This window comes from Indicator indicator, chromosome 2 (genome assembly GCF_027791375.1).
Source record: "Indicator indicator isolate 239-I01 chromosome 2, UM_Iind_1.1, whole genome shotgun sequence".
NCBI lineage: Eukaryota > Metazoa > Chordata > Aves > Piciformes > Indicatoridae > Indicator > Indicator indicator.
This window is the reverse complement of record NC_072011.1, coordinates 8494513-8505072: the sequence shown is the minus strand read 5'-3', so window position 1 is coordinate 8505072 and position 10560 is coordinate 8494513.

Here is a 10560-nt window from a genome sequence, read left to right as displayed (position 1 = left end):
CACTGATGTGAGGTAGCTTGCTGTAATTAGAGAGCAATGCCTTTTGGATAGGGAGGCAGAAGAAAGGACAGATATATCTTTTTTCTTTTTTTTTTCCCCCATGTTTGGGTAAGTTTTACCTGCTGAGGGAATTTCTGAGTTGGCTCCCCTGAAGTCTGCAGCTACCTGTGCATTACAGCAGCTGTAGACTGTAGCAACCTGGATTGTTCTACACTTCCCCACCCTAGGCAGTTTTATGGGCTGTGAGGGATCTCCCCAGTCCTCTCCCTTCCCCAGAGAGAAGGCTTCCTTCTAGATACAAAACCACATCTTCTTATGGTCTCTTTTTCATGCTAGGCTAAAATTCCTTTATACACCAAACTGGATGAGAGAGACCCTCAAAAGCCATGCACAGTGTGTGTCTCCTGGTCATGGTTTTTTCACAAGAAAAAGTTTTTTCTGTCCTTAGGAAGAGGGTTTTGCTTTTATGAGGGTATTGCTTTTATTCCCCCCTCCCTTTCCCTCCAGCCATGACTTGCTCAGGGTGACAAATGCAGGATCAGCCCTGGCCCTATTCCACACCAGCTGTTCCCAAAAGCCCCTTCACATCCTCCCCAACCCACCCTGGCCCTTGGGAGGAGAGGCCAGGATGGTATGGTGTGAACATCCCTGCCAGGTCCCCGTCTGTTGGGAATCTTCTTGCCAGGCATCTGGGAAAGTGGCTGTGGAGCTGCTTGTCTCCAGCAGGTGGGAGCCTGCCTGCACCACTGCTACTGCCTGCCTGGCCCTGCTGCCTGCCTTCACAGCTGCTGGTACAATTTTCCCTGCTGCTGCCTGATTGCACCACTGCCCACTTGCCTGACACCAACTACCTGCACCACTGCTTGCACTGCTGCTCACTTACTCAGCAGAGTCCAGTGCACACAGAGCCAAAAAGATGATTAAATGAGTGGTGACCTCATTCATGTTTATAAATATGTGAAGGGCAAGTGTCAGGAGGATGGAGCCAGGCTCTGCTCAGAGATGCCCAGTGATAAGACAAGGGCCAGTGGGTGCAAGCTGGAGCGCAGGAGGTTCCATATGAATATAAGCAAAACCTTTTTCACTGTGAGGGTGACAAAACACTGGAACAGGCTGCCCAGAGAGGTCGTGGAGTCTCCTTCTCTGGAGACATTCAACACCTGCCTGGACATGTTCCTGTGTGATCTGCTCTGGGTGCTCCTGCCCTGGCAGGATGATCTTTTGTGATGCTTTCCAACTCCTACTCTTCTGTGATTCTGTGATTACCTGCTTGCTTGCCCTGCAGTATTGCCTTCTCACCTACACTGCAGTTTCCTGCTTGCCCACAACACTGCCTGCACTGCTGCCTGCCAGCTTTGCTACCCACATGGCTGCTTATACCACTTCCCACTGGCAGTACTGTCTGCTCTGCTGCCTGCTCTGCTGCCTGCACTACTGCTTGGCTGCCTGCATGACTGCCTCCACTACAGCCCAATCCACTGCCCACCTGTCTGCCCCACTGCCTCCACTGCTTCTCATGCCACTGCTTGCACCACTGCCCATGCTGTACCCCAAGAGGCAGAGAGGCAGCTGGGGGCAGTGTTGTTTCCCAGTGCAGCTGCATGTTGCAGAGCTTGAGGCTCTGGCAATGCTCCTATTCCACATGGGAAAGCACAAGAAAAACAGAGGGAACAATAGCAAAAATTCCCTCTTTTTTTTTTCCTTATCTCTGTATTCCTGCACCTCAATGGAAATCAAAATTGCAGATGATCCTGTTCTGCTGGCTGCAACTACTGTAGCAGCCACAGACTTCAGTGCTGGCTGTAAGCCTCACCTCCCATCTCATCTGGGGATGCTGGGGTGCATTAAGAGGAGGGTGTCCAGCAGATCAAGGGATGTTCTCCTCCCCCTCTACTCTGCTCTGGTGACACCTGACCTATTGTGTCCAGTTTTGAGGTCCCCAGTTCAAGAGGGACAAGGTTCTACTGGAGGGAGTCCAAAGGAGAGCTACCAGGATGATTAAGGGACTGGAGCACTGCCCTGTGAGGAGAGGCTGAGAGCCCTGGGGCTGTTTAGTGTGGAGAAGAGAAGACTGAGAGGGAATTTAATAAATATTCATAAATATCTGAGGGCTGGGGGTCAAGAGTGAGGGGACAGGCACTTCTCTGTTCCACCCTGTGATAGGACAGGGGGTAATGGATGTAAACTACAGCACAGGAGGTTCCACCTCAACATGAGGAGGAACTTCTTCCCTGTGAGGGTCACAGAGCACTGGAACAGGCTGCCCAGGGAGGTTGTGGAGTCTCCTTCTCTGGAGACTTTCAAGACCCATCTGGATGTGTTCCTGTGTGACCTGTGCTAGATTCTATGGTCCTGCTCTGGCAGGGGGGTTGGACTCGATGATCTGTGGAGGTCCCTTCCAACCCCTAACATCCTGTGATCCTATGATCTTGCCCCTAAAAGTCCCCAAGGCCAGTCCCAGGTGGGAGAAAAGCAAAAGGCAGTGGCAGCAGCAGCGAGGCAGCCACAAGGCAGTCGTGTCACAGCATGGTATGCTCCTGCTCAGGGCTGCATTGTTCAGCTGCTGCTGTGTTTCATTCACTTCTGCATACCTTAGCTTGAATGTGCAATGAAATGAAAGCAAGAGGTTGAATTAGGAAGGTAAGGTGCTGGCTGGGAGAGGCTGAAGAGGACAAACGCACAGGAAGAGAAATGTGCAGAAAGCAACAATATGAGAACCCAAAGTGGTCATAGCAAAAACTGTATTAATTGTGTTTGTGCTTCTGTTGAGGCTTTCCTCTTTTATGGGTGTTTTTAGTATGCTTTAAACACTAACACTCTGTCAGTGTGCTTGTGAGGAAGTGTACATCCATTTTCCTCTATTTCACCTGGAAATAGAGCAATGCCAGATAAACACTGCCTCTTCTATCTGTTCCCCCTCAGTGAGCTGCTGAGACCATCCTGATAGACCTTTTGTGCCTGGGTCCCCACGGTGCTGCCTTGTGCTGGCTCACACACTCCAGTGGCTCTTCTCAATGGCCTCCACATGACTGCTTTGTTGTGATGTGCATGGATTCATATAACTGGCTTTGACCTCATTTGGAAGAGAAAAGAAGAAAGAATGGTGAAACCACATGGGTAAGCTTTAAAAAACCCCAAGCCTGGCTTTTTCTGTAATGCAGCTCACCTACCACATTACAACCCCAGGGCTGTAGCCCTTCCTTCTCAACATCTCCCACACTGCTTTTCCTATGCAGCTTCTGCTGGCAGCAGGTCAAGACCTCTCTAACCTTTCTGAGCTGGCTGTCCCCTGCTTAATCACTGCTCCCAGGACAGTGTGGGAAGTGCTGCTTCAGCCAATAACAGTGACAGCACTCTCAGGAAGTTTTTATGCTTTCCAGGACAGATGGATCTGCTCTCAGTGATGCTCAGCAAAAGGCAAAAGATCACAGTCACAAGCTGCAGCAAAGTATGAGGGAAAATCTGCTTCAGAAAGGCTGTGGGAACTTCATCTTTGGAAGTATACAAAATTCAACTGTACAAGGTCCTGAGAAGCCTGTTCTAAGTGGTATCTCCCAGGTGTAACAGCAGAAAGTAATAAAATGACTTTTAAAGTAGATTGTACAGGAAAACAAGCCTGTTCCTCATCACGTGCTTATCAGAAAAGAAAGGCAAACACCAAGGCTTTCTCTTAAGGCTCAGGTCATACTTGTATACAGATTCAAATATTTTTGCAAGCCAAAAGGAGGAATTAAAAATATGGCATGGGAAACACACATCAGCTCTAGCCAGTGGTTCTGTGTCTGGCTCCCAAAAAATTTGTTGGAATAACAAGAAACCAGATACTGAGGTTGATGTTCTCACATCCAAGCCCCATTGCTTAATGACTTTGATAGGAAATGAGTCTATGAAATACTTTGGTAAAGTCTCAAGAGGTCAGTGATAACTTTTAATGCAAAAGGAACATCAAAATGGCACTAATAAAACACTGCAAATGATAGGAAAGCTGACATTAGTTAAAAAACCTCTTCCAAACACAAATTTGTGAGGCTACTAAGACTTGACAGTTAATAGCTGCTTCTGGCCATACAGTCTGGGAAGTGACAGAACTAAAAATCATGACTTTTGAGCTCTGCTGTGCCCCTGAGAAGTCTCAGCAGCCTCCATGGAGACAATACTGGAAGCAGAAGATGCTAAGCTGGGCGAAAGGGCACTCCCTGACTGTGAACCCCACCCTGACAGAGCACCCATAAGTGGTGCACGCAACTGCACACAACACCTTCACCTCAGCAGTGGTGGTGAAGTGGAAGCAGACTCTGCCATCCAACTCAAGGGCCTGGCCACACACTGCTTCACTAAACACTTCTTGCCATTTGCACCATTTCGAAATCCAGGGAGAGCCCAGATGAGTTTCACCATGTTCCCAACCTCTTCTGTTAACAGCTGCTGTGGCTGACAAAATGGGGAAGCTGCACAAAGTTTGGGCTGTTGGATGACCACTCTTGTGTACTGATGGGGTCATCATTTGTAAGTGGTTGGAGAGTCAATATGGGTTTATGAAAGCCAGGTCCTGCTTGACTAACTTGATTGCATTCTATGACTCATTCTCTTAGTGGATGAGTGGAAGGCTGTGGATATACTCTCCCTGGATGGTGGCCTTTGACACTGTGTCCCAGAGCATCCTCCTGGAGAGATTAGGTGCTTGTGGCTTGGATGGACATATGCTTTTTTGGGTTAAAAACTGTCTGGGTGTCTGGGCCCAAAGAGTGGTAGCAAACGGAGTGGCTGGTTGCAAGTGGTGTTCCCCAAGGCTCAATACTGGAGGCCAGTTCTCTTTAATATCCTTATCACTTCAGGATGCACTCCTGGATGGAGAAGAGGAGGCTCAGGGGAGGCCTTATCGCTGTCTACAGCTACCTGAAGGGAGGTTGTAGCCAGGTGGGGGTTGGTCTCTTCTCCCAGGCAACCAGCAACAGAACAAGAGGACACAGTCTCAAGCTGCACAGGGGGAAGTTTAGGCTTGATCTTAGAAAGAAGTTCTTCACAGAAAGAGAGATTGGCCATTGGAATGGGCTGCCCAGGGAGGTGGTGGGGTCGATGTCCCTGGAGGTGTTTAAGAACTGGATGAGGCACTTAGTGCCATGGTCTGGTTGATTAGTTAGGGTTGGGTGATCAGTTGGACTTGATGATGATGATGAAGGTCTCTTCCAACCTGGCTGATTTTGTGATTCTGTGACTAATAGCCATGGTGGTGTTGATGATTGGACTCAATGATCTTAGAAGTCTTTTCCAACCAGAACAATTCTATAATTCTATGATCAATGATCTGGAGGAGGAGATTGAGTGTACCCTCAGTAAGTTTGAAAATGACACCAAATTGGGTGGAAATGTTGATCTGCTTGAAGATAGGAAGGCTCTACAGGCTGGACTGATGAGCTGAGGTTAGTAGTATGAGATTCTACAATGCCAAGTTCTAGGTCCTGCGTTTCAGTCACAATTGCACTGCCTGATGAAGGTTTAGCATTTACAGTCATACTCAATTCAGGGTTTTTTATCCAGTTTTAAATTTTAAAAAAATTATTTTATCTTGATACTGTATTGTTGCAGTTCCTTAATCAAAATGCCATGCGGTGCAACAGCAAATGCCTTATAAAAGCACACTGCATAGCTTTACTTCCTCCACCAAACACATTTTAAATTAATCAAAAAAGGATTAGCTTGGAAAGATCTATTTTTCTTCAAAGCCATGCTAATTGACATTAATCAAATTAGCTTTTCTTTATTTATTGAGCCATTCCAATATTTTGCTTGGCATCAGTGTCAGGCTGAGGACTGTAATTACTCCAGTTGCTCCTTTAATCCCCTCTGAATATTGGCAGAACAACTCTCTTATTAAGCACTTCTGCTTTCTCTGAATTGCTATTGACAGCTCAGTAGCTGTTATTTATACCTGCATTAGCTTTTGCCTCGAGATATCCCTGCTGAAGTCTCAGTGTTTATGTTTCAGAATTTCTGACTCGTCACCCTTCTGTTTTTCTTCTATGTTGTTACTGTATTTTGAAAAGTATTTTGAATTATTTTTGGGTCGACAGGCAAGGGCCCTTGGCATATTACTGCTGAAATTCACAAATGGAAGTGATGCAGATGGGCTGTGAGAATAGTGGGGGAAAGAGGGAAACTCTTTTTTAGCTAGGGTTGTATGAGTAAGGAACTATTGCAAAAAAGGGGAAAGGTGTAGGCTGGACAGGATGGCTGAATCTAAGAGTCAGAGTGCAATTAGTCCCTATCCAGGATGTGCAGAACATAATTTCAGTCCAGTCTGAGTGCTCTCATACCATTTTGTTCTGGATCTTCCAAGAAAGTTCAGCTCACATCCTTCAAGGAAAGAGTCCCTCCTGGTAAATCAGTGTGCTGCGTGCACTACTCCCTAGTGTGCACGTTTCAGTGTTTTAATTCAGCCCTCTTACACTGCTAAGAGTAAGGGATCCTTCTAAAAGTCTCTCTCTATCTTTTATTTATCTTTCACCTCCCACTTTTAGTAGCAGAACCTCCACACTAAGACGTCAGGTGCTCCAAGGCTGAGCACACAGCAAGCTGCCTAATCCAGCTCCGGGAAACTGCAGAAGGGGCTGAAACAAAAGGACACAGCTGGGCACGCAACACATAATCCCTCAGACAGAGGGTAAGGCCGTGTAAAAACGCTTGTGAACTCAAATATATCTCCATGGGTGCAACACCACATCAAGTGGAGAGAAAAGAAGCATTCAATGGACAAAGATATCCCTGAGGAAAGAGCTCTAATGAAAGCAGAGTGACATTAAAGCTGTGCCTGGTATGGGTACTGTAGCATTGTTGCTCCTTTCAGCAGTGAGAAACAGCAGCTGAATGCATTAGTCCTGAAGCACTGCAATTCACTCAAGCACATTGCTTGCTGCAGCCTTTCAGGTTCCTGCCCAGTGCAGGCTTGGCCTATTTCCCTTCCCTTTCATACAGCACACAATCCATTTAGGGATTTATAGCGGCTTAGAGGCACATGTACAGTCCCTTGCCTCTATCTGATTTTTGTTCTGTGATAAGAAGGCTTGGGGTCATGGGTTCACTGGCACTTCTCTCCTCCCTGCATGGAAGTCTATTTATTTGTTAGTGCTTATGATTTCCTGAGGTCCTCACCATTACCTGAGGGTTTACCACAACAAGCATGTGAAGGTGCTCTGATGTGGTGTTATAAGCAAAGGGTGCAAGAGAGGCCAGAGAAGAGCAGAGGTGAAAAAAACAAACACAAAAACAAAGCCCAAAAGCTATTTGTGGGGAAATTCTTAGCCAGAATAAACTGCTGTGAATCCTATCCTGGTGCACACTCCTGCCAGCTCATACATTGATCTTTAACACTGAAAAGTGAAATCTTCCTGTTCGGGTATGTCTCCTACCCCACTCGTGCCAGCAGCTGCTGGTCTTTGCTCTCCCCAAACACAGCACACTGAGTCACAGATGGGAAGAGTGTATTCTCTCCTCTTGGGCCTGCAGAGGAAAGATGATCTTTCCCTTTCTGTGTGGACTTCTTTAATCATCCCAAAGTAAATACATGTATTAACACTTCCCTCATCCTCTCCACTTCCTAAAGAGTTTAATGTAGAGTCATACAAAGAGCAGAGCTACGAGCACTATGAACAGCCACCAGCTCTGCTGGCAGTGAGACAGTGAATATATCACTTCTCCCCAGACTGTTCAGATTCTGCTCATTACTAATGACCTCCTCAGAGACGGTTCCACATCCCATGCCCAAAAAAAGTGAAGGACACAAGGTGACATATTTCAACTTACAGAGAGAGAGCATGGATATCCTGTGAATGTCCCTGGAATCCCAGGTCAGACATGGTCTGCTGGCCATCAGCAGTTCTGAGTAGCCAGGAGAGCTGACTGGAGTTGGCTCACAGGTGTATCCCTGAGCATCACACTCTACTGAGAGGGCAAGTTTGGTGAGTAAAGGCAAACCACCTGCTCAGGCTTGGGCTTTTGTGGACTGCTTTCCTGTTTAGTGTGACTGCTGCACCATTGCTGGGCTGAGTGTAACTTGATGTATCTTTTATTGATGTTGGTATCAATCTGGCTACTTTGTTCAATCTATTTTTATTTCAACCTCTGTGTTTTGTCTTTTCCTGATGCCCTGCCTCTGCTGGGGAGGGGTCATCAGGTGATAGAGTAACTGCTGCAGTTTAGCCCCAGATATGGGGCAGTCCAGAAGAATGGAAATACACTTGTTGAAGAGGGACATGAGTAATGGACTCAGAAACCCCATTAACTTCATATTAAACCTGATTTTTAAAGCCTTTGACAATACCCCCAGCTGAAGGCACTGACAAAGTTAAAAACTGAACCTGGAGACACAGATTTGCCATTTCTGAACACAGCAGAGCTGCACAGGAGAAATAAATTTTCCAGAAGTCAAACTGTACCTTTGTGCTACTCCAGCTCCTGCAAATCTAATTCACAACAGAGATACAGTCATACATTCATCCGTGTTCATATTTAAAGCCTTTAAATGCAGATACTCATTAGGAAGAAGTTAGAAAATGTAAATGTTATGAGTCCTTTCACGTGTGGTTTCTTCATTCTGATAAAGCTGCAAGGTTATTTACATGGTATATTCTGTATACTGCTGCACTGTGTGAAATTGTGGGTAATCACCTCCATGAGAAGGCCTGGTTTGTGATTTGCCTGGAGTCAGCATTGTAGCAGGCACACTGCATTGCACCTTGCCCTCTTGGGCACTGAAAGTGCTCCTGGTTTCTTGTGGTGGCTGGTGGTCTGTGTGACTGTCCTCCAGGCTGGATTTCTGCTCCTGAAAAGTTCAGCATCTCAGTACACAGTTGAGTCAAAGGCAAACAAAGTCTCAATTTTTTTCTTCTGATTATGCAGCTAAACTGAGGCAGCATGGTCTGGATGATGGGGTGGTGAGGGGGATGGGAACTGGTTGTAGGAAAGAAGTCAGAGAGTTGTGGTCAGTGGGATGGAGTCTAACTGGAGGCCTGTATCTAGTGGAGTCCCTCAGGGGTCAGTACTGGGACCAGTACTATTCAATATATTCATCAACGACCTGGGTGAGGGCACAGAGTGCACTGTCAGCAAGTTTGCTGATGACACAGAACTGGGTGGAGTGGCTGACACAACACCAGAGGGTTGTGCTGCCAGTCAGTGAGACTTAGGTTGGAGAGTTGGGCAGGGAGAAACGGAATGAAATCCAACAAGGGCAAGTGTAGAGTCTTGCATCTGGGAAAGAACAACCCCATGGATCAGTACAGACTGGGGACTGACCTGTTGGAGTGCAGTGAAGGGGAAAAGGACCTGGGGGTCCTAGTGGATGGAAGGTTGACCATGATCCAGCAATGTGCTCTTGTGACCAAGAAGACCAATGGCATCCTGGGGTGCATTAGAAGGGCTGTGGTTAGTAGGTCAAGAGAGGTTCTTCTCCCTCTGTACTCTGCCCTGGTGAGGCTGCATCTGGAATACTGTGTCCAGTTCTGGGCCCCTCAGTTCAAGAAGGACCTCAGGGAACTACTTGAAAGAGTCCAGTGCAGAGCCACAAAAGTGACAAAAGCAGTGGAAAATCTTCCCTATGAGGAGAGGCTGAGGGAGCTGGGGCTCTTCAGCTTGGAGGAGAGGAGACTAAGGAGTGACCTCATTGATGTTTATAAATATGCAAAGGGTGAATGCCAAGAGGATGGAGCCAGGCTCTTCTCAGTGATGCCCAATGACAGCACAAGGGGTAATGGCTGGAAGCTGAGGCATAGGAAGTTCCATGGAAACATGAGGAAACATATTTTCCCTGTGAGGGTGATGGAACACTGGAACAGGCTGCCCAGGGGGGTTGTGGAGTCTCCCTCTCTGGAGATATTCAAGACCTGCCTGGATGTGTTCCTGTGTGATCTGGTGTAGGTGATCCTGCTCTGGCAGGGGGGTTGGAGTGGATGATCTTTCAAGGCCCCTTCCAGCCCCTGGCATTCTGTGATCCTGTGATGTTCTTCTTTTGGAGATAGATGAGTTGTAACTATAACTGGGCAAATAGGTGATTATAATTTGGTCAAATGGAAAAAGTGTCTCTCTGATGGGCTCAAAACTTGTTTATTTAACAAATTTCAATAACAGGATTGGGTCAAACAGAATCAAATGTTAACTTCTGTGACGTTTCTTATCATCTGTTGTTAATGAAAACACAGGAAATACAGGATTAAAGTCCCCAGCAGCCTGGGAAAATTGCATTTAGATGGCCTCAGTAACTAAATAAAAGCCCAATATCCTATTGATGAGGCTGCAGTCAGCTCACAACTAGTCTGCAAACTGTAAAAATAGATGAGCTTGTTGAAAATACTGTTCAGTGCAAATTATTTATTCTTTTCTTGTTTGGTATCCAGAGGATTTCTAATTACTGAAAGAAAATACAGCTATATCTTTAATCTCCAGTTCTTGTGGAGAAAGCTGGCAAAATTAACTCTACTCAAGCTCAAGATTAAGAAAAATTTGAAGAGAATAACAAATGGCAATAAATCTTGGTTTTGTTTTTTCCTTTTTTTTTTCTTTAATTAA